Source organism: Sinohyriopsis cumingii, unplaced genomic scaffold (assembly GCF_028554795.1).
Source record: "Sinohyriopsis cumingii isolate HCF-2022 unplaced genomic scaffold, ASM2855479v2 utg001710l, whole genome shotgun sequence".
NCBI classification, from domain to species: Eukaryota; Metazoa; Mollusca; class Bivalvia; order Unionida; family Unionidae; genus Sinohyriopsis; species Sinohyriopsis cumingii.
The window spans coordinates 207,028-234,220 of NW_028316037.1; positions in this window are offsets into that span (position 1 = coordinate 207,028).

Here is a 27,193-nt window from a genome sequence, read left to right on the forward strand (position 1 = left end):
CAATGGTTATTATTAAGCCACAGAATAACTAAAGTTGTGTTTGCAAACCAGCTACTTTAGCAAACCTTACAAATATTTTAAAAAGAAATGAAACAATTGTTTGTTGTCATGGAAATATACTTGATAGCATTACATTAACCTCATATGCATAAAAACCAGGTTGAATTTGTCTATGATTAGTTGTAATGAACTTATTGGGACAGGTAGACGTAAGAATACATAGACGGACAGGGTATATACGTGCAAATTGATAGACAGGCGCATGAAACCAAATCAAAATATCCCTACTGCAAATAGTATTAGCAGCAAATGAAAAGAAAACTCATTGTATTATTGTAAAATATAATTATCGCACAAAAACACGCAAAACAATGAATTCGCTATGTCAAATGAGCACTGTTGCAGAATTCCTTAGCAGAATTGCATTAAAAAATTATCTACGTCAACCAATGCATCTTACAGGAAGCGGGAAGTATCGAGTGTTGAGGTTATCCTATGAAACAATAATTTTGTCGTAGCGGTAATTGGATGACAAATCAAATGCATTAAACTATTTCTACATTCATCTAAATAATTGTTCTATTAATGCTCTCAAAATATACAGGATATTTTCTCAGCAACACGTACCTTATGGTAACAAGATTTTGGACCTGGTGTGAAGACTGTGGATAAATATATTTATGCATACTCGTATCCGTATTTATATCTACACTTGATTTTAAAATCTTCTGTTTAAGCAGATTTCACTTGTACATTCAGTTATTTCTGGCACAATACAATTCCGTCCTTATTGGGCAAAGTATAAGCAACGTTTATTGTTAATTTAGTTAGGTCAGTGTTTATTTGCAGAGCCATGCATTTAAACCTACACATTTTCAGTTATAATGCAGGACTAAAACAGTAGAGGAGATGTTACCTATTTTTATATGACATGTTAAAACCTGGCACTGAATATTAATTTTCTGCCAAAAATAAGAAAGGTGCTCGGTTTTTTAGTTGTTGTTGTTATTGTGGGGTTTAACGCCATTTTTCAGCACGATAGGCTATACATGGCGGCCAGTATTAATGGTGGAGGAAGGACCCGGAAACAACCACCGACCCACGAGAAGCTACTGGCAAGCTTTCTCACATGCCCACATTGGCTGAATCTTAGACTCGAACCGCCGCAGACAGAGGTGAGACGGCAGTGATCCGTAACGAAGAGCGCTTTAGACCACTCGGCCACTCGGGGCCCCCGCTCGGTTTTTTAGATTGTTTCATATGATTAATTGTACTATCAAGATATTTATCGAAGAAACGGGTTTTAGGGAATTGCCTGCATCTACCTGACTGAATAAATCGTATACGCCTCCTTTATTTAAAACATCAATAGTCAATACATGCCTATAAATATATATTACATTTATAGGGCCACACCGAATGTTTGCAGAACCATGAGTCATCTGATCTTCACAGATCTATTACTAATAGCTAAAATACAATTCTCTGAGATCCGGTAGAGGGTAAAGATAGACTTCCGCGCCGCGATATTGGGAAGTTTGCATGGCTTATCGAAATCCTTTGTGCCTATCTGAATTGCCACTCTCTCCGCATCGATATATAATTGTGTAAGACCTTTGATGCAGTTTTCTATAAAGTCAAATAGCACTCGATATTTAGAGAGATGAATTGTTCTGATTTCACTGTCTATTAATATACTTAACGTCGGCCTTAGATCTAAATTCTAAACATATTATTGATCAGTGACTTGACGGTTGTTAATGAAGGGTTGGGGGATGACAAAACAATTGCAATTGTTGTAGAGAGAATTAACGATATTGGGAAAATTACTCACGAGTTTCAAGACTAAAGTCAATGGGTATTATAATATTGTACATGACTAGACGTTATTACGGTAACAATAGATTCTGATCAACTACATGACATGTAAGCCATTTCAGTTTAGTAGCAGACAATAAAATGGACGCGAAAACCAAATATTTGTAACCTTCATTAATGTATATAGTGTCGGCTGACCTACATACGAAATCATTAAGATTCCCGATTACAGATATGGAATATTAATAGATATTCTCAATCATGAAATGGATGAAACTAACTGATCAAAGATGTCTGGGAAGCCAGAGACATTTAACACACAGCATTAGTTAATTTCATTGCAAATCTGTCATCACTTTAGACGCCAATATTTAGACACTTTGCTCTTCCCTAACCCAACCGAAATACATGCATTTCGAATCCATCTGTATCTCAATATCCTTTTAACTTAATAAATGTTAGTGAAACCTTATTTCAAATATTTCGTCAAAAGTCTTAGCTGGTATTAAACTATTTATGCAAAGGATACTCGGGTTGTAATGGCCCAAATCCTGGTGCTGAGTAGGCGTTCCAAATTGAAGATAAAATCCAAGAAATGCAAAATAAATTACTGTCTCAGACAGACGATAGAGATAAAGAATTGTAAATGTAACGTATGACCTATAGTACTATTTATATACATAGTATATACTGTACTACATGCGTATTACCTAAAGTACAATCTGTATAAATAGTATTTACTACTGAACATATGTACTATCTTCGTGTGTTTTACCTGCTCTTTAAGGTTGTCAACGAAAAATAAAACCACCATTTAGAAGTATTTACTATCAATACATGCTGACAATATTATAATAAGATGTTAAGAAGCTACAAGTTCTACCTTGTAAGTTAACTATATTATTTAATTTTAAAGTATAATTGATCCACTTTCAGTCTTTATTGAATTGAGGCAGCATCTGTCAGATTACGAGCCAATTTATATTCTCTCTCTCTCTCCCTCTCTCTCTCTCTCTCTCTCTCTCTCAGTACACGCATATATGTGGTGAAGAAGTTGTCAGCTGTTTACTGTTTATCATTTGCTACATCTTTTACGACCACTAAATCTTGTTCCAATTAAAATGGAGATAATGAATTTATATTTTCATAACTTCTGTCCAATAGTTAAAATTAGTAACGATTGCCAAGAAATCAAGTACATAAAATATTGAATAAGTTCCATACAAATTTAACTGAGAATACTTTTTCAATGTTCCAATCAGCGAGAAAGTATGAATGAAGGAAGCTGAATTTGACAAAAAGAACAAGACTATGTAAACAGGTAAGAAATATTTTAGAACTTGTATGAATCATCTACTCAAGTGTTTAAGTTTATTTTAATCACTGATGGTGTCAAATAGCTGGAGTGAACACAAATAATTGCAATGTAACAAAAGTGAATTATCAAATTTAGTTTTCTTAGAAAATCCGCTAATTGACGAAATTCTTTAAAAATCAACGTTCATATTTTCTCCTAATGTATCTTGTATTACATACTTATTTGATCACACGTTGTTGATATTATGATTGACACAAATGTTATATTTTTATTTCCATCGCATGACCTACTTTTACAAAAAGTTCACAATAAGAATACAATTTGATCAAAATAACATTTTGAAATACCTTGTTCTTGATATGCTGGACACGGATGCATCTTTGTTTATTAAATATTCAAGTAACAGTCGGAGTAATATCAAAGCCTAAAAAGTATATCATTTCCATCTTTAATTATAACAATTTTGGTATTCTTGCCATGTAAGGCAGAAAGCTCTACATGTGCTAATTTTATCTTCTACTGCGCACTTATATATTCTTCTTTAGAAAACGTTCCTATCCATGCGTGTCTACTATCTCTAAGAGAATATTACTATCGAAGATTGTACATTGGGTTTTATTTTCTTCATTTTAACACCATGCTTCTGCAAGTTGACCTCTGAAATAAATATTTTAGATTACTGTTATTTTTACCTCACATCTCTGTTTTAATGATAGGAATTATTGTTTTCAAACTCTCCTTTAAAAACAGACCTTCAGTAAATTCTTAAATATTCTTATGATATCGTAGGAGACCTCTGTTATTGGGAATGGTTTTATAATGCAAAATGTCTTATTTAATCAACATGATGATATTCCTACTGCTATAAAAACGGAGAAGGCATGGACCGACAAACAGGAGCAGAATCAAATGTTTCTGCTGCAGGCGATGGTAGTAAGATCAGTATGAATCAAAGTCACACCATGTGATTTCAATCTTCACTAAGTAAACTATTATAGAATATAATTAACGAGCAGTGACATTCAAAACAATACATTCACCATGTCACATGATCACTGTTAGTGAAACATTTAAACTTGCAAAAGTAAAGTTTAAGCTATCAACATCAAAAACAATTAATCTTAGAGGAATCATGAAGTGTAGAGACTATCCTATAAAATATTTATGTATAGTGTTATTTCTATGACACATGCACTAAGCAATCTCTGCTTGAATCACAATACGTGTAATATAACCGCATTTAAAATCTTCAGAAGATTATCCAGCGGAGGTAATGTATATCGGGATAAAACACTTTAATACAATTACCGCATTTGCTAATATACGGTCAAATACCACTCAGTCAATCAATCAGCCAATATTTCAGTCGACAGTCCCTGTACCAGATTTCTTATCCCATATCGTCTTTGTAAATTAATATTTAGTATTTAGGGGCTAAGATATAACAATTTTCTCATTGTGCAATTAAACGCTTTAAATTCGTATATCGCTTGTAAATAACTTTTGGATTCAATTTTAGCTTTAACTACTAATTATGTCAGCAAGGTGAGAAATATTCTGTGTCATATGTTAGAAATTTACAGCATGTGATTTTGCATTCGTTGAAAGATTGACGTCATAGGCTAACAATTATTATGGTCCCATTGAAGTTCAAACCGAGTTATGATTTGGTATAGGAAATGTGAGCAATACCCTTGTTTTATTTACTGGTATAACTATATGTGAGTGAGAAACATGCAGGGCACACAGAGATTGGCAAAGCATATGTTTATGCAAGTATTATTTGAGTGTGTATAGATGGATGGATGGACGATTGAATTAAAGGAAGCATGCCTGCATAAATATCAGGAATATATATAAAAACACGGTAAGAGAACTTTCTAGTAAAATACATGAATTGAACAATGAACAAAAGCAATATAGACGATATTTGCTTGTTCCATGTGAACAATAGATATATCAGCTGACTGAAAATATAAGTCATTCACCGCCTATGAAACTGGGGGTTTTTTTCTCCAGCTGATTCGTAACAATACGCGTAAATTGTTTTGTGTATTTATCACATAATATTCATATGTATTATCGTCATGACGTCATAATATGAATAGCATTGGTCCCACCGTGTCATAACACTTAACAATGGCACATAGGAATGTCGTGAGTAAAGCATGTGTGAATAACCTTGTGTGATACATAAAATCTGAAACTTGTATTTATTTGACATGAAATTAATCAAACTTCATAAATGTAGTAATATGCAACTGGTTCTAAGTAGGTTGTGCCCAACATATTATAATATTATTCAACTCATTTAACTAAATCACTATCCATAAATCATTGATATAATGACCACAAATTAGCATTGAGTTTAGCAAATGTATGCAACATGATACAATATAAATCCAGTGACGCACAACTTAATTTTGAACATTTTAGTGAAGAAAAGGTACATCGAAATCATGATTTCGAAATATGTTTTCAACATATTATGTACTTTATATATATATATATATATATATATATATATATATATATATATATATATATATATATATATATATATATATATATATATAAAGTACATAATATGTATATATATATATATATTATTTAATACATGAATTCTCAGAAATAAAGTTATATGTATGTGCCTCTAGATTACGATGTATTAATTTTCTCTTTAATCATCTACGTCTCAAACATTTAGATTCTCTAATTCAGCTCTTATCCTTTCCCGCTCCAGGCTTAAACGTTACGTTTCAACTTGTAATGTTGCCCAAGCACACTTTCTATCTCGATATCTGCTTTACGTGGACATTTACCAGAAGTTGATCGTGCGAATGCTGTGTACGATGTCGACGGTATAATAGTCGCTAGAGTTTTATTAATGTGAGTTCGAATTATGCTTTACTCGTAAAGACACCTCAGATTTTCTTTTAATTCACAAAAGAGTTGTCCAAAATACACAAGAGTACAGAAACAAGAAAGAAAAGTTTGCTCATACTAATTTTGATATGTCTTTCTCATGTAGAACTTCAACCACTCTGAATTATAGCATTGTATTACGTGATTTGAAGTTCTGTACGAGCTTTATTAAGGAACGAATAACGTCATATGGTACTATTATATTCAGCAATGCATTTTAAATAACCATTTTTTTTCTACTGCAATCTTCTCGTAAATTCAAAATATGTACAGTCCCCTTGTGGCACATTACAGCTTACATCATGAAAATTAATTTAGGTCTCATCATGTTAATTGTAATCGAAAGTATGCTTTATAACATATGAACGGAAGCATTGGTGGTCTTCTGTCGTGACAAAGTAATATGTAGGTAACTAATAAAATGGTCCAAAACAAATGCAACGCAACAAAGGTTAATCCAATTTATTAACTAACACTTAAATGGATAGCCATAGAAAGCTCCCATGCTTGCTATTACATACTAAAACCCCCAGGCTCACCCACCTGTCCTCCATCCCATCCGCTGTCATTAACCCACAGATAATAAAGCAGATTCCATTATGTAGATGATGTGTGTTTCATCTATGATTGCATATATAAGGTTTTTTTAACAAAACTCAATTCTCAAAACATAATTCTCAAGAAACATCTCCCTTGCAAATAGACAAAATCAAATAGTGAAGGAACCAACTGTCATGCCAGAAAACATACCGTATATACTTGCAGATAAGTGGAGTCCAACTGCAAACAACATAGAACTGATCTGGCAAATCAAGGTCTATGTTGTTTATTCTACTGATTCCTCCTAACGACTTTCATATAACCAGATCTGCTGACTATTTCCAGTTTGATTCGACCAATACGCGATGACATACGGTATAACCCCACGTCATACGAAGATACTTCCAGATTATAAATGACTGAATGATACGAACAATATCTCTGAACTCCAAGTTTTGTTTTCATAACAATAAGTGTATGAACTAGAAGAATAGGATTTAGATACATGTCCCTTTTCCGGCAATACAGTTGTTCTACATCTTATATATATGAAAGATACATAAAATTTTAAAGCAAACTAAAAACCTATATTTGTATAGTTAGGTATATCAACAACTAATAAAAGAAAGAGGGAAAGGAGCCAGAGTTAGATAAAAAGCAAGTTACTAGTTATTGTCTATTTTTGTTATTTTTGACAAATTGAATACGTAGAATATATCCCTGAAAAATTAGGAATAGGCATGTTTTTTTCTTACTTCAGTGTATCCTTTCAATACTAAACCCAGTGACATTGGATTTCAGTCCCATCCCAGTCATATATGTTTGCATTCTGAGCAGAGTATTTAACGTTGCAGATATATAGAGCACAGATGGAAACAGCAACCAGAATTCGAGTGGCAGCTAACGTTACTGGATTCAATCGCCCTGTTATCAGGTTCCATCTTCCACTAGAACGTTAACATTGCTAATTTCCGTCCATTCAGCTGTAAGCGGATCTCATAATCCATTGGGAGTGATGTTACCCTGAACAGAATTGAGAAACGATTAAAGAGTTTTCCTTAAAACATATTTAATGTTAACTTCTTCCAACATCAAATGTTTCTTTATATCTACTCAAAAGAGTAGTTATGCTTTACATATATATTTTCCTAAAACAAATATACCATACAGTTTTGGAAAAACAAAATGGTATAGCTCTAAACAATCGCAAAATGGTGCTGTTCTTCTGGGTATAACGTCATTCTTCAGCGCATGATTGGTTATGCATGGCGGCATGCTGAAAATCTACAATTAAATTGTAATTTAAGGCAATATTTCCACTCTATATCTACTGAATGCACTCATTAACTGCGTGTAAAGCGACATGGTGATATAAACATTGGATGGAATAGGTGTCATATCAAAGACAAAGTTTTTACCAAGCTCGAGTTGGTTTAAGAACTGCTGTCGGACGGACATTTTTTCAATCAAGAGCAAATGTGGTTAATTCCATTTCTACTAATCAAAAAAGTAACTATTTCCACATTTGGTTATTTATTTATGTTCTGAAGCCTTAACAAAGCTATGTAATACATCAAAATCTGACACTAGCCTTTTCTATATTTTCTTCAAAGTCATGCAACGTAACGCAAATATAAATTTTAAATCACTAAGATGCAGCTAAGAGACTGCGAATGGACCATTTGAATAATGGGAACGTTTCTTCTAATATTGTCAACAAAGACTTCCCACTGCTTCAAAATGCTGACCCTGCGCCCTACACTCCATACCCATAAGCTACTCCGAAACGATTTTTGCCCACCCGACTAAGATCTTACACGAAAATTGCCCCAAAAGGATGTTTAACGATAAGGTCCCGCGATTGTACAAATTATTTTCATATTAAATACAAATATGACAAAAAATAAACAGCCGTTGAGCCCGAGAAAGCAATCTATAAATGCTGCAATTGTGGTTTTGATTCTACGTGGCAAGCATTGTGTGTGCAGGGCTTCACTTAAAAACGAATAACAAGATGGGTCAGTATTCCGCCAGTGCCGTGTCCTTAATCGGACATACTCAAGAAAGTCAAGGAGCATGTAAGTAGCGTCACGTGTGTGTTGCGGACACATATGGAGTTGGTATTTATGCCGGCCGCCATAAACTAGGCTAGCGAATTTGTTGCGACAATGGCTTCTGTTACCGCCCTTCAATGTATATTTAGCAGTGATGTCAATGTTTCGCAACGTCCATTACCTCTTATCGGAGTTTGTGGCGAAGGCAACAGCATGCAACGCATTCCTGACTTCGATTTGCATCGCTTGATAGCTAGCTAGCTATACCAGGTGTGCAAACAGTTTACGATAGATAATTAGTTCGTTTGCAATAATAATTTAGATGTGCCATACATTGACTATAACCTAAAATGTGCGCAGAAAGATTTCTTATTGATGCCTTCGTGTTTTGGGCAGCCTTGACTGTCACAACCTTATTTGTTGCTGGTTTGGGTATGTATACATCAAATTAAAAAGTTGTTGTTAAATTTTAAATTGAATTTGCTACTTAATTTTCATTGTCCCTGATTGAGCATTTATTTTCACTTATTTACCTGAAAAATAGTTCAGCAACTTTCAAGGCATAATAGTGACTGGACAAATATTGTGAGGCCCACCCTAGAGAACCCTTGACCAATAATTCATAACGTAATGTATTCATTTTGCTGTCCAACGCAGGTCTAAATTCAGGAATACAAATTTTTAACACAGAAGTAGAAGGGGTTATCCGTATCCAGCTAGATCAAATTCACACCCGGAAGACGTTAACGATTATCTCAAAAAACATCCAAACCTACAGCACCTTACAGTCCGATAAAGCATGCGGATAATCACCATTCTACTTTGAGTACCTGATGGATACGTAATCAGCCAGGACATTTTGCTAGGAACTATAAGAAACCCGCTGTCGCTCACGCTGATACTAGGGTAGGTCCTCCTCATGGATTCCCATCGGTGCTAGCGAATTAAAACGAAAACTAAATCTTCATTAGAATGTGACCATTATCTACCCGTGCCTGTCGCCAAGGAACATGACGGTTTAAGATAGCTCCCCATTAGCGATGGTGTCACTCTCTCGATCACTGTAAAACAATTCCCAGTAGCAGAAATGTCTATATGCATAGTGTACACCAAGGGCAAAGTAAAGGAATACGTTATCCATAACTCCAATATTGAGGATGCCGATGACGCTCTGATCATTCCTGTAAATCGATACATTATGTGACCGGTATAGACACGAACTTAGGTAGCTAAAAGATAAACACCAACCCCTCCCTTAAAAACATTAAGACCTTTTTACATCTAGATGTCGATTTCTAAAATTTTGAGGAGTTGAAAAACACCGACCCTTTGGTAGGTTCGTTAATATCCAAAGCAAAAACAAGAGAGAGAGTAGGGAAACAAGCAAGCTAACTCGGCAATGCATACAATTAGTAGTACCTGTTAGATTCCGATCTACCGTTCAGAATAACGTCCAAGTAGGTATAAAAAGAACTATCGCTAAGCTGTTAGAAGCATTCCATTGGTCTGGAGATATTGCAGATGTTAAAATTATTGTGCCTCGTGCGACATTTGCCAAACAACAGTCGATTAAGGGATCATTCCAGTAACCCCACAAGAAAAATGCACATTACTGGCCATATTTCAAGCGAGTGGCCATCGAACTAACTGGTCCAATTCACCTCATTACTTACAATGACAACAGCTGCGTATTTACATTGGTGGATTTCGCAACTCGATATACGAAAGCAATAGCCCGACTCCATAGTGACATTGCCACTGTGGCCGAAGCGTTGATTAACATGTTTTATATGTAGGAATCCCGGAGGAAATATCGATAGAGGAACCCAGCTTACCTCTGATCTCATGAACGAAATTATGCAACTACTTTCCACTCAACAGTTGCACAGTAGCCCTTATCATGCCCAGACAAATGGTCTAGTTCAGGTTCAATGGCACTTTAAAGACCATATTACGTCGAATGATGCATGAGCGATCCACTGACTGAGACAGATATCAGCTGGTATTTTTCTTTTTCTATCAAGGAGTTCCGAATGAGAGTAACGGATCCACACCGTTCCAATTACTCTATGGAATAGGCCGGCGAATACCCATACATATTCATCAGGAACTTTGGATAGGCTTAAATGAAGGGCAGGAGGTCAAAATTACGGATCCGTATGTAATAGATTTGAGTAATCGTCTGGCAGAAACATGCAAGACTGCTCGGAAATCCGTTACAGTAGCCGCTGGTAAATACAAGACCTATCATGATAAGCGAGCCACTTACAGGTCCCTAAAACTAGATTACAAGGTATTGGTGCTAAGGCCCACTAATGATAATCGTCTCCAATCATATTGGAAGTGTCCATATTAACATACAGAAACCGAGAGTCATCACAATTACCAAGTTTGGGTAGGAACCAAAAGAAAAATATTATATACCAATATGCACAAAAAATACTATACAAGCTAACTACGTCAATATTGCAGTCATGGTTCAGGAGGATAACCATTAGGGAATTTATGACTATTCCAGTACTAGAGATAAGCACTATGACTAATGGCATCGATAACATTGATTCATCATTGACACAAGGTCAACAAGCCGAATTGATGCAAATATTTCGTGACTTTAACGATGTCCTAATTGAAAAACCAGGTCTAACCAAATTTGATAAAACATATAATATCATCATCTCAAACAATTAACATCAAATCATACACCATTTTCAAATTTTCAACAAAACAAAGCATTGATAAAGATGTAAAAAAAAACATATTTAGCTTGTGTGTAACAGAAAGATAATGAGAAATACAAGGAGATCCTGCTGACCGAGAGAAAACAGACCATCATCCCTCATTATTTGTATATATATCATACACATGTTTAATAAGTAAAGAAAGCTTTGTAGTATAAATAATTTATTTTTTCTTTTTGAGACGAGGTTATATATATATATGCAAGACTGCTCGGAATATATATATATATTTATTTATTTATTTCGTTACTGTGTGCCTCAGTTTTGTGGTTTAGAGTTCTTTGGGTTTTGTCTACCTGACTTATGTTATGGTTATGAATTGTAAGTTCAATTCCAGCCCTTGCTAACGATTTAGTTGAATTTACCACTAGTTTTCCAGATAATACTATGTAGTCGCAAGGCAAGTAAAATACGTATATAGAGAAGTTTGATCAGCAAATGTTTCATTCCTTATTTAACATCAATCTTTGGAACCATTTACAGCTGTGTTCACATATAATTCGATAGAAAATATATGTTAGATTATTTGTTATAATTATTAGGTGCTTATTGACTTTTTGAGCACTGCTTTGAAACTTTTGACAACTCATTCAAAGACATGCTGGATTTTACATCGTTGTAGTACATCGGGACATTCAAGTTTATTGCAATTCGTTCGGAACGTTATATGACATTGGACTTCCAATAACATGTACGTTTACAGTGCATTTAATTCACATTAATGTTAGTATCTTTTACATTTTCACTGTGTGACCTTGAGAAATGAATTCTTTGTTGAATGTTATGAATCTGTGGTCTTAAAGCAACAGAAAAAGCAAAGCCCACAAGTTTAGTAAAATTTAACAAATAATTTATTCCCTAGAAAACAAAGCGAAAATTTGAAGAAAACTTACTGACTTGTGAATTATATTAAATATGAACCTTAAAGTTTTATCACATGTCCAGAAGTATGGTGTTGCGAATATATCCCAGTGGTGTTCAGACTCAATTTCAATCTTGAATGTGCTGATGAACCCATAACCTACCAATGATAATTTTGATTTCTCACAATCACAATAATATAACTAAAAATATTTTTAATGAGACCTCAATAATCCCAAATTTGAATGAGCACTTTGTAACTATAATGAATACTTTAGATTACAATTTCCTCTCCAACTATAACTGAACATACTAAATGCCATGATCATCGATTTCCAAAGACTGATAATATTGTGGGAATAAATAGTTTTGTTTAACTTACTGCAAGATACATACCCATCTGACCTATGTCGCTATAGCATTTTTTGAAGAAAAATCAACCTAATGGTAAATTACACCAATCTGTCAACAAGAATAGACCATAACTTTAATTTCAAATAAACAAAAATCAAGTAGACAACAGAATTTTCAAGTGGGAAACCATGTCCTGAAATCAAATCGAAGTAAAACTAATTTCAAAAACATGAGATTAGTCAAGTGTGCTTAATCTTCTACTTTCAATTACGGACAAAGCGAAAAACATATTAAAAAGCATGAACTTTATTTGAAATGTTGGTTTCGCTTTCCTTCTCTTATATAGTTTCAGACCTAGGGCCGTAAACAATTTCAAATCGGATGTTCAGTCAAACATTGCAAAACAAGGCAGATATAGAAAATATAATTCTAATAACATTTTACTACAATTAATTGCTTTTAGTGATATTTCTAAAATCTGAAATCGTTTTATAAATCCTCAAATTTTGCGCAGTTTACCTTGCCCAAACATCTTGATCCATCAGAACTCCAATCTAAAAAGCTTTAATAAACTGATATGGGTTATTCTTGGTGAATCATGTATTTTTATACTTCTATTACAACTGTTTCTATTATTTACGTATTATGTCACTGTTATGTGACATATATAATTGTTATATGTAATACTACATGTGTTATTTGGTGATACTATTTAAATAAATTTACAGTAATAATAATAACAATAATAATAATAATAATAATAATAATAATAATAATAATAATAATCAGTAGGACCAGTAGTATTAGAAAGTGGTAGAAATAAAATTAGTACCAGTACAGACCTCTCCAAATTGTCAATACAACTGTATAGTGGGTTGCTGTCCTGTATTGGGAGACCTTACCTACATGCCTTGACTCTCTCAAGGTGCACTCTATCCATATTCGTGCTAGTTCGAGCCTTATAAGGTCAATGCGAGTCAAATTCCTGCACGTTTCTATTTGCATCGATGTTTTGTATTCGACGTAGTTTATCATAATAGGCCAAATGAAAGACTGTCCAGAATTTGTCTCCAAATGTCAGCTGTTACATCTTCTGCTTTAGTGTATGCTTTAACGTTGTAGTGTATCACCCTTCGAGCTCTGCAAACGTCCCCACTTTGTTCACTACGATAAACATTTTTGGACCAGGTATAAAGAAGTATTTTCAGATCGAATATAACGGTTTTCATCGCTGCATACTACAAGGACAAGGACATCATATAAACAAGTGTACACATAATATAAGGATGAAATCAACGCACATAATGACAATTCACATAAATTAAACACAAAAAGTACATAATATAGAAAAAAGTGAACATAATATATTGACGATAGCACTGAAGATAAAGAGTTGTGTACATTTTATAAAAACAAAAGCACATTAAAAGAAAAAAACATTGGCACATAATGTAATTAAAACAGTCCACTTAAGACAGCTCTTGCGTTCGATGCAAATGTAGCATGAATCAAACCCCACCCTCAGCAGCCTGGTTCCCTTTACAAATTTAAAAAAGAAAAACGTAAAGGATCTAGTTTGTAGCCAAACGGTCTCTAATACTTTCGTCTCTTACGCCTTTCAATCCAATCGGGAGGTTCTTCACTAAGAAAGACAGCTTTTTGTGCGTAGCGAGCCTGTACTTGTTACATAACAGGATCGATGTAGTTCATAATCATTAATAATCTCCTCCTGGCCCTTTTTATTTGGTTCACTTTTTGAAGAAATATTAAAATTAAACACTGCAAATATTGGACTCAAATGATAATATTTATTTTTGTTATTCATTTATTTATTTATTTATTTATGTATTATTATTATTATTATTATTATCATCATTATTCTTATTATTATTCTTATTACAATTATTATTATTATTATTATTATTATTATTATTATTATTATTATTATTATTATTAAATTTTTATATATGCATAGTCCAAGGAACGTCACTACTTCACTAAAAATGGACTTTTCTATTAGGGTAGGTATATATATATATATATTTATATATATATATATATATATATATATATATATATATATATATATATATATATATATATATATATATATATATATATATATATATATATATATATATATATATATATATATATATATATATATATATATATATATATTATAATTATTAGTATGTATGATGTACTAAGCACTTCAAGTATTGGACTAAACTGGATCAGTTAGGCGTACAAATCAATTTCGCGGATTTTTTCTGTTGGTTTTTTTTCTACTCTGGTGGAAAACGTTCTAGGGTCGGCAGCGTAACACAGCGACCGTGAGCTGTAAGGTTTCTTTTCTGGCCCTACAGGACTGCAAGCATTCTCTACTATTTTCCGGTCTCCCTCGCATGAAGCAAAATGAGTTGAGATGTCCTTGACATGCACTTTCAAACATTCTAGTTTTATCATTCCATAAACACCCAAAATGTTTACATACTGTTTTTCTTTCTTAAATGCAGCGTTTTCATTCTCGTACTGAAATAGATACAGCTTCCTAGTAGTTTGAATTGAGATGCGGTACACAACAATATTGGTAGAATTCTCTCCAGCTAAGATCCCTTTCGTCTCATATTATGCATCTCTAATTTTGACCCTATGATATTGTTTCATCTTACCAAATCTAGATGCACACATCTCCCTTATGGTTTGCCTATGCTTGCGATTAATTCGAACATAAGTAGCATTAAATCACATGTTTTATTTCTTATTAATAAAGCTCCTCATTAGTAGTTTAGGGAGACGATATAGCTACAAATTGGGTTTCCTATGTTAAACAGGGCCAAACGTTTTACAGAGGCTAACGGGAATTTAGCATAGGAATACAACTTTTAAAAACATTTTGCGACAAATTCAATTTTAACAAAGGCCGACATCTTGTGGGTTTATAGGCTCAAGATGTAATGTTTTAAATTTGCTTTATAAGTTTAACTGTTTGTAACAGTGTGGCATCTTGGATGGGTTTGTTGGTAAATATGGGTTTGTACATCATCTAATTGAAACGTTCTATTTCATTTTACTTTATTAAAAGATGGACATAAAAGTACATCTACATGGAAATCGTTGAAACCAAACGGAAATTAGCATGCGGTTGGCAGTTTGGGTACAACTAGTTATCTAATATCCACCCCTTTGCTATCTAGTAACAATTATTTATCTACTAGACAGCACCCAGTTATCTATTATACAGCATGCTGTATGCAGTGATCACTACTCGTCATATACTATTCATCGTGCTGTGTGTAGTGAACAATAATTAATCATCTATCATCCATCACCCACACTATGCCATCCAACAACCCGCATTTACTATCAAACACGCTGTATGTCGTGACCAAAATCTCAAACCTAGTATACAATGAAAAGGGAATGATGCAATCTAAGATGAGGAAATCACTCACTGTCAAACACACTCTACTTACAAGCACAATTATACTATACCAAGCCAAAGGGTGGGAGTGTTTATGTATGAGCTACATTAATATACACATTATCACAGTCCTTCATTGCTGCCTTGGTATGAAGTGAAAAAAATCCCCACTAAGTATAGCCTCATGAGAAAGCGTAGTACGAAATGCCGCGCTCTTTATAACATTCTTACAGTCCGTTTTTTGAGCACAAATACCATCACCTTTATTATTTTCATGATCCGAATGGTTTTACCGGTTGCGTGATTTAAGAAACAAAAGTAGTAGGACATTTATTACTAATGTTTGCAAAACTAAAGGACAAGGAGAAAGGAACAGTAGGTTACCTTATGGTAAGTTGCTATCTAAAAGCTACAATCTTATGTGTGTGGAGTCTGTCTTTTTGTAAAATTGTAGCATGAGTTTGGTGGAAAATATTTGTCTGCCACCTGGCTGAAAATAAGTATTTTTGTTTGTTTGATCCATATACAGAAAAGGAGGAAAAGTACATTTGAATTTTCTATCGTAGCATAGTTATGTATTATAGATAGCCTTTTTCAACAATCCACATACATTGAACTCATTATTAGTATAAGTATTAAATGCTTATGATGCGAAAGAGATACAGAGATTATAAACTGTGCATATGACAGATATGTGCAGTTCGTGTGTGTTTTAAACACTTAGGGAGAAAATGAGAAAGAAAGAGACAGAGAGAGTGGATTTTATTTAATAATTTTAAAAACCTAAAGTAAACTACTTTGTCTGCAAGGAAAACGACATTTTATCTTTCCAGGAAAACCTAAAAGTAGTTCTGAATAAAAGGTATGAACCTTGTACTGGCCATAAAAAAAATTTCATGAGAAACACAACGACACAATTGTGCATGTCTGTTAATAATAACAATAATGATAACAAAGTCAGCTACAAACTGTTAGGTGATTATCAAGCTGAACAGTTTAGAATAGTATAATTATCTATCTCCAGATGTATTTCTGTACATAGTGAGTGTCCATCTGTACATAAATATGTCACTGGACCGTCTGCTAGCAAATCAAGGTCTGAAATGTCCATTGTGACAACATTGGCATAGATCTGTCATATAATATACAATTTCAACCAATGCAGGTTTTATCATTTATATAATGACGGCATAAATCTAAGTACAATATGCTAGCGGGTCATGATCTGAACTGTACACGCCAACAGCATGGACCTAGATCTGTCAGATCAAAATGTTCTACCACCTCAGGGTCTAAAATGTCCATTGTAGACACCATATCATACACTTATATCTGTCCCAGCAGACTATGCTAGCAGATCTGAGTCTAATATATACAGTTTATCATGATATATCCTAATTCATTGTTTGGTGCACATTATAAACGGTTAAGTAAATGATGCCTGTTTAAGTCGTTTTGTTTATATTCAACAGTGGGTTAATTACCAATGGAGATGATTATTTCATCAAGTACAGGACATTGTGAGGTTGTCAGAAGAGAATGAGAAGTATAAAGCAGTGAAAATGAGCAGGGACAAACGTTTCAAGTGTGGCCGAAAAGGACAATGGGCTTAATCGAGCAGAAGGTGAAGTGTTCTTGGAGCCGTGGAAGTAAGACTCAGTCTAGATGCATCATGCGCCGGCAGATCTCGGTCTGTGCAGTTCGCAGTTGGAAACCTCTTATGAGCGAGTATTTACTTTACTATTTTCTCAAAAGAGTAAAAAGCGGAAAAGAAGCATCAGTTTGTGAAACAATGTCGTCAGCAGAAATAATGTTTATCTATCAAAACCCGCGTTTTCAGTTGCATTTGGTTTCGAAGTTATTGTTTGAACTGACTGGTAAAATGCAACGTCTCTAAAAGACACTTTTGAACAATGCGAATGTCACGTTCAGTTGTTTGATTTTTTGAAAGTTTCCTGTGTGACTCCGTGAACGCATCAACACTGTCAACATTATCATCTGTACCTTCATATGGATAAAACAGCTTGATTAGTTCATCATCACAGAAATCTAATGAATTATAATCATGCATTGTTTTTTCACAGTCAAAAGTAGTTTCTAACACATGATACATTTTTAGCAGTATGAAGCAGTATAGAATGTATAAATACTGCATGATTCTGACAGTGTAAAATTAATGAAACAAAACGTGAGAATATAATAAACTTGAGTATTGAAGGTATCTTCTTAGTATATAAATAGCATCTATATTGTAGCTGAAGTCGAATTATCCTTCAGAAGTCAATGGCCATAAATGTTTCCCTTTCGTTTTTATGGAATCGTACTCTGAATACTTAGCATACGACGGAGGCCAAGGCAGTTGTGTTTATGCCAAGATACATTGATTATCTGGTATACAAGGAAGGTCAAGGCAGTTGTGTTTATACCAGGATACTCTGATTATTTCGTAAACAGGTAAGGCCAAGGCATTTGTTTTTGGACAGAGTACTCTGGTTACCTTGAAAGGAAGTTGTTTTTAAATATATGCCATGGTAATCTGATTTAGCCAGAGTTCACATGAAAATTCTAAAAAGATTATAAGCTGAAGTATGGATGACTACTCCACATTTAGGTGTCTTTCCTGGGTCCCGAGTATTTGAACGGAACAGACCGGAGGCTTGTTGCATAAAAAATGCTTAATTTCAGTTTTCTATTTATACTATGGATTCACGAAGTATATGCTTTTAATTATCAAAAGATCTAATTGCAGATACTGCTTTTACAGAAATTGATAGCTTTGGGGTTTTTGTTTGCTTTTATATATTCTGATATAATTGAAGCTTAAAGATTTTCTGACACATTTAAATTTTTGTGATCCGATTCAATTGATACAATTTTGGTGAGGTCTTGTTTTGATTATTTTTTAAATGTAAATGAAAACAAATTCATCCGTGTAATCAAGAAAATGGTCTTATATCAATGTATATCATTTGCTTAACTAAAGTGGGAAGAAAGATGTGTTCTACTTGAAAAACGAATTTTAGTCCGTTTGGTAAAGATTAAACACCACCAAATAATGCAAATGCTCCTATCAATGATTAAATATGTTTACTTTGTTTCAAATTACTATTTTTATTTTTTTCAATTTATATTGACATTCAGCATAATATTAACATTAACCATAATGCTTTGACTTATATAACATTTTTGTCCAGCCATTCAGCTTTAAAAAGTTTTATAAACAGAACATATATCATCAACCATTAAACTCTGGGGATAAGTGTGAGACTATGTGTTCCTTGCAGACAATCTAAATTTGAATTATAGCCTGAGGTTTATGTATCAGCGAAACGACCTTTCGAAAGTAATGCCATTTGTGATTTATGGAAACAAAATCTGAAGCTCAAATGACAGCTGATGAGCTTTACGATCTCCAGGCCTGAGCTACCAGCTAATTATGTGACAGCAAATCTAGGTCATAGTTTTTCAAAGACTGATGCTAGACAGATATCTAGTGTGGTTCTGTGATAGCTCCACCTGATTATAGTCAGGTACCAAAAATGTATTTTCTTGTAATGCCGTTACTCCTAACAACTCTGCTAGCTCATTATGCGGTGGCAGATCTGGATCTTGTTAGTTTGCATTTGGAAAGCAAATTTACAGGTATACATAAACGAAAATCTTAAATTGTTTAATTTTTAATTTTTATGTCAACAGGCTCTAAATTCACTTTTTAGTATACAAAATGTTATTGATTTTGTGATTGCAGCAAACAGAAAATATGAACACCAAATAAAGGTCGCTTTTCTATGTATAAAAATCAACCCCATCCTCAAAACTCTAAATTTAGGTACCGATCAAAATGATTTTTACGCTACGGCTAACGTTGAAACATAAAATAAAATAACTTACTTATAAAACCTTATTGCAGATTTTATGAATCAAAATTACAAATAAAACTGCAACTGACATTTGTTCACACGTCTTTGGGAATGGTATAATAATTCCGTTGAGAAGTCTACTTTATGCCATAAATCAGTTGTTCATAAATTTAATTAGTAACCATCTTGGTTTATTTGTATCCGTCTAGAATAAAGTATCCTTCAGCAGCAGAGAGGGCGGACAGACCAACTTTTTTCCATGAATAAAGGTTCCTGCGAAAAAATCTTGTAAAAGTCTTTATTTCCTAAATAAAAGGCTTTTTTAGGGTATTAAAATTGCATTACACACATATGAGACCATACCAGGACATGACTCTTTATGCAGCAACAAGGACAGACAAATGAAGTTTTTTCCCATGAATACAGGTTCCTGCGAAAAATTCTTTTGTAAAAGTCTTTATTCGCCAAATAAAGGGCTTCCTTAGGGTATTAAATTTGTATCAGTCATGTATATGACTCAACCTTAGGATGGTCCATCCATGCCGCTGTCGTGGTAAGATTATTTTAAAATATTTTGTCAAGACCGATTCGTGAAATTGTTTATTATTATAAATTAAAATCATTGATATATCAATAACAAATGGATATAGGAGAGCCACATTCTGCTAGATTAGCACTAGAGCGACTAGAAGCAATAAAGAAATATCTCCCACTGAGAGATTCTGTCAAACGAAAAATACAAGCAGTTGAGTATGCAAAGCAAGGTTCTGAAGAGTCAACTGAGTTGCTATTTAAACCTATCACAACAACCACTGAAAAGGTTATATTAGGAGATATTGAAGATCCTGAGGAAAGAGAAAAGGGTATCCTTCCGGTATTAAAACAAATTGCGGAACAAACTCGACCTAAACCTGTACCTGCGATAATGAAACTTCCATTTGAGGATACTGAACGTATAGCTGAATTTGGTGCATTTGCACATTCGAGTTTTCCATGTAGAGCAGGATATTTAAAACTCAAGTATGTTAATAGCGTTAAAAATCGTACGACCTGGGCTGATTGGTTGTATAAATTAAGACGAAATATTCCTCGGTTAGTTAGTGATGATGTTTATGATATTTTTAATGAGATAATAGAATTACAGAAAAAAATTGATCAAGAAAAAAGGAAAAAAGAAACGAAACAAAAAAGACAAATAATGGAACAGGAGCATGAAGAATTTCTTCAAAAAGATGTGGAGAAACTGGAAGGTGCGCCAGAAGAACAAGAACCTTTATATAAACTTCCTCCACCCTTACAATCAAAACAAAAATCTCCACCTGCGTAAATACAAGGAAAACAAAAATCACCTCAGCCTGAAAAATTTCTATCACCTGTGTAGATATTCACCGATGATGCTCTTGATAAATTTAAGGACAGAGATAAATTAATTAATATTGCTGCGTTTGGGTATAATGATAGAGGTAAATACGTAAAAAAGGATTATGTTGATAAAATAACACCCCAAAATTGGAATCCTGTAGTATATTTTGCTTCTAAAAATGAAAATTATTCAATTAAAAGACCCAGATTATCTGCAATTTACGAAAAATGTGGAACAAATGAGAACAAAACAGTTTCAACGACCACAATCACCAGAAGAGGAATTTCAAGAAGCACCACAATCTCCTGGTGCTACCGGTAGTGGTTTTGGAAAAAATTATATTTGCCCTGATAGTATTATTAATGACGTATCACGATTAGAGGTTCTTATTGGAGGAAAGCGAGCTGGAAATAACTCATCAGAAATAATTAATGAAGCAACTGATATTTGTCGAAGATTATTTCAAGGTGGTATTATGGATATTAGCGTTTATCGAAATCTCATTGATGAACTCGTTGACGATTATAGTGACTAGAGGATGATAAAATAAATAATTAAATAAGTTGATCGTGCACAAAAATTATCGTAAACCTGTGCCTGTTCGAGTGGTAAACGCGCGGTTACCCATGTACAAAGTTCCTTACGGTAGCGGATTAGGTGATACTGTTAGTGGTTTTATTACAAGAATAGCTCCTAAAGCTGGACCTATCGTGAAGCAGTTATCAATGAAAGCAATGGATTTTATTCGCGATAAAGCTACTGCTGCTGTTGGTAACGTTGCCGGTAAAGCGTTTAGCGCCATCAAAGACAGAATAGCAATTTTAATACGCCGAAAAAAACAACCTGTCGCTGCGGTTAAATTACCAAGCACCGCAGTGATGCCCAGCAATATCAGCTAAGTAATAAATGATGCAGCAAATCAAAAACTAACATCGTTGATAAATCAAGACGTAAAAAATCAAAAATTAGGAGAGCTAATAAATCGAGAAGCCGAAAGAACAACTACAAGCCTGATATCGGGAAATGGTCTTCGTTTCAGAAGATAACAAATTAAATAAAATGTTTGCGCGAGTATCCGACCCAGCTTTTAACATGGATGAACAAATACGTAAAGATGAATCAGTACGTGATTATCAATATTATTCATATGATGCAATAGCTCCAAATGCAGCAAGTCGAATTGAATTACGAGTACACGACACAAGCAGGTATTTTTTGCCATCTGAAGCATTTATTGAAGTTACAGGTGAACTTGTAAAGGCAGATAATACAAAATTACAACGCCAATTTCAGAGTTGGTTTTGTTAATAATGGAATTATGGCATTATTTAAAAGTGCCATATATATGATTGATGGAAAAGAAATTGAGTCAGTTTATGATGATGTTGATATTGCTACAACAGTTATAGGACTAGCAAAGGTACTCAGATGATTTTAATAGATCAGCTGGCCCTAGCATGATGTTTGCCAAGGATAATACAAATGAAACTGATGATAGACCATATAATCTTGTACAATTGTCTCATGATGCCTCGGTTACTGCCGGACCTGGAACGATAGCTCGACCAGGTGATGCGTTTTCGGTAGCACATAGTGCTAATCCTAATTGTAATCTAGGATTTTTTGCGCGTAACAAAATGTTATCAGGTGATCGTAGAAGATTTTCATGTGCAATTCTCATAGATCTGTCATATAATATATCTGGATTTTGCAGAGATATCAGAAATGTTATTTTTGGAGCCAAACACACGGTTGTTCTTTATCGAAAAGATAGCAGCAAAGATGCCATCTGGTGAGAGGGTGTTGATGGTGATGCTGATGCTGCTAATGCTGGTAGGGTAGTATTATCTAAAATTGTTTTATGGATGCCAGTAATGACTCCATCAATCGCTGAGGAACAAAAATTACTTTCCTTTATGGATCAAGGTGGTAAGTTAGTATTATGGTGGTTAGCAGTAAGCACTGATAGTATCCCTAGCAGAGTAACTGATGCTTTTACTTGGCATATATCATCACAGCAAGGTGTTTCTGCACCTAAACATATCTTTAATGGTCTTCAAAGAATTAATCGATCAAATAATCAAGAAAGAAGTCATTTGATATTTGATCAATTTAATGCCAGTGAAGTATCATTGCGAATAAATGGACATCAAGAACAATCTGAGGAAATATCGTTAAATTTTGTTGATAATTCAGTAGCGCATCTATCATCGCTTGTTGAGTTTTATGGGGCGAGATCAAAATGTTGATACTGGCTTACAAATGTCACAATTAGATTTTACAACATTATATCCGATTTATTATTTTTCACTAGAACATCTTGATTTACTAAAACAATTCGTGGTTGACATACATTTTAAAGCCAGAATACATAATGCAGTTCCTGCTGCATTCAGAGCGGTTGCTGTTATACTTAGCGATAGAACCATGATTTAGGAAGGTACCGGTGGAAAAATGAGAACAATTGATGCACCAGTAGAAAGTATGTAGACAATTAGATCAATCACGTTAATTATAATGTCATACGATCATGACAGTGTGACTCTGACTCCGGGTCAGGTTAAAAAACTCCAATCAAATTTAACAAAATATTGTGGGGTAAAACTAACCTTGAAGCACGATCAGATTTCCAACGGTGGTCCAAATAAATTATCGCTAACTAAAACCCAACATAAAAATCTCAATAAAGCTAAATCAGCAAATACTAGGATTCAGGTTAATCTTTCTCCAGGCGCCATCATGGATATGATTAAAATAGGTGGTTTTTTCCCACTTTTAGGTTTATTACCAGCACTGATTGCAAAATTAGCTACTATTGCCCCAATAGTAGGAAAAGCTGCTGCGCTATGTGCTGTTGGATGTGCTGGTAGCAAGGTAGCAGAAAAAATAACAGGAGGAAAGTACGGTAAAAAAAGGACGCGGACTAAGATAACCGGGAACCCCGCCATCGTGGTACGGAAAAGGCCGTCGATTACCAGGAACTCCGCCGTCATGGTACCCAAAACGCTTTTAAAACAAACTATCTCGCCGATGTCGAATTTTGATTTAACCAACGCCGCTAAAAAACTAAAAATAAAATTCTTCAGAGGCGTGTTTATGAGAAATCAACTACCGGAGCAACCAAACGTCAACGAGACCGGTATAATAAATCTTGATAACAGTGATGGTCCTGGCACACACTGGGTTGCTTACGCAATTAATCCACGTGAAATTATTTATTTTGACTCGTACGGGTTAGCACCACGACGAGAATTTCTTAATTTTGCAAAACAATTAAACACTCCAATTTGGTATTCAAAGTTACCAACGCAGACACTAACCGATCCTCTAATATGCGGTCGAGAAGCAATTAATATCATTGATGCGATATCAACACCAACTAAACCGTATCATAAAGTTGTTCACGAGTACACGTGTGATAAATTAAATAAATCACTAATAAATAATGGTTGATATTTATGGAAGATCTTTGCTATCACAAACACTAAAAAAAAACTCATCGACGTGGATTTATCGAAATACGCAACAAGAGATTAATTATTTAGTATTATTAGTCTAGCAGGCGTTGATCGTGACGAAGTTGTTATATTTCAGGACAAACAGGGTAAATTAGTAACAAGCGATATTTCATGGAATGATATAATTCGACGTGTTTTAGATGCAATCGAAAATAATATCCCGATTCTTACCAGTGATGGTAAAATTAAAGACTCAAAAATGTAATGCTGTTGAAGATATTGATTTTCATAGGATCCGCACGGAAAATTTAATCGATTAACCTCTGGATCCACAACATGGACAAAAACAGATAATACCATAAAATATACCCCAACAATTACAGGCGTATACAGATTATCTGCGATTAGTTCTTTCGAATTTAAAATAATCACATCCGGAGTAACCAGTGAGTCTTTTTTTCCTGTAACTGTCGAATTACAAAAAGATATCGAAAAAATATTCATAGTACAACCAACCGACGATGATTTATCAAGAGCACCTTGTTTGTACACGTTAGAATTTATTGCTAAAACATAATCTTAATCATTTAAATCATAATAAAAAATACAATACAGGTACAATCAAGCACGTGAGTGGCAAACTAAATTAAAAGATACCATCGACGTGTACACGATAAAGATAAAAAAGTATCAACGGCGATTAGTTATCGCTGATGTGCTTGTCTACTCGATATCTGAGGTTCTGGTTGCTGCAGGTGTTAAATTATTCGCGGTAACAATGCTAGCTCCGGTAGCCGTTACGATCTATATTTCAGCAACAACGACAACTGCTGGCGTTTTTAATATAATCACAAAAAAAATATGTACCTAATCTAAGTGATATTATTAAATATTTTAAATATATTAATCAAGAACATAAACGACAGCTGCAGCTGCTGCAACAGTATTTTCAAGATTGTGTCTTTAATGTATCAGGTTCATGCAGTGAAATTATTAAACGCGTAGAAATACTGAATCAGCTTGGAACAGACATGGACAATATTAACCAGCGAATAATTCAGGCAATAATTGATAATAAATCAGGCGCGAAACAAGAATTTTTAACCGCGTATTCGCTGACGGCGGCAACGCTGCCAAATTATAAATTTCCCGGATATACCGTACCTGAATTAAGAAAATCTGTCAGTGATGCCATTAATGAATAATGGAATCGGCAGACACATATCAGTCGAACATGTAAATATTACAACCGTTATCGAGGTTAATCTTGGTTGTGATATCGTCGAAAACAGCTACAGAGCCGACGCGTCAACATCAAATCAAGCAAGTCAAGGATTTATTCTTTACTCATTTTCACCAAAAGACCCTCCTGGATTTTTAATCGTACAGGAACCAATCAATCCGGTTTATCTGTATGTCATAATCGTTCATTATCAAGAACGAATTTCAGATTAACAGACCAAAAAGGAAATTTATTAGATCTGCGTGGCGCAATATTAAGTATTAATTTACATATAAAATCTTAAACCTGTAAGGTAAAATAGACATCAAAAAAAATAAAAATAAAAACCTGGAAAATTTAGCAAAAACTACTAAAATAATAAATAATCAGTTTTTTACTGAAAAATATTCGATTTAACGATTTTTTTATAAGGTATTTGGTAGTCAAAATTATAAATTTGAATGATTTTTGGTTTTTTTAGTAGTAATTGGGTAGTCAAAATTATAAATTTGAATGATTTTGGGGGTTTTTTGAGTAGTAATTGGGTAGTCAAAATTATAAAACTGTCCAATTTGTTAATTTTCATGCGGTAATTACACGAAATTTCAGTAAAAAATTACAAATTTCAGTCAAAAATAAATAATTCAGTAAAAAAAAAAGTTCAGTAAAATAAATAATTTGGTAAATAAATAATTTTAGATTGTTGTTGATTTTTCTTCTTCGCAGTCCATCAGTTTTTTTTAGCTGTCTTACAAGAACACTAACTGTTCTTGCTGACTCATACTCGTTAGATAACTCCGATCTAATTTTTTCGATTGCGCGAGATAAATTAACAATTTTTTTATTTGCGATTCATCTACGGTAGCCAGCAATTTATAAACCGCAGACTGAATTGTTTTTATTAACCTGCATTCGGACGGTAAAGTGTATCTACCGTCGTATTTATTTTGTAATATCGTTTCAATGTCAAGAATTATTTTCTCAGGAATTAGTTCATCTGATAATTTTATTCCTGATATTTTTAGATTTTCAATAGCATTAATTACGTCAGTGATATCCTCGTTGTTCATTTATTGTAAATATCATTTGTCTAAAAGTAAAATATTTGAGGCAAAAAAATAATGTTGATAAATTACCTAAATAAAACAATTTTAGTATCAATCAAGTATCAGAGGAATATAGTGAAACGAAATCCATTCTCCGAACTTATATGAGAACGCTGATTTGTACATTTTTTCTGTAGCTTTTCGTA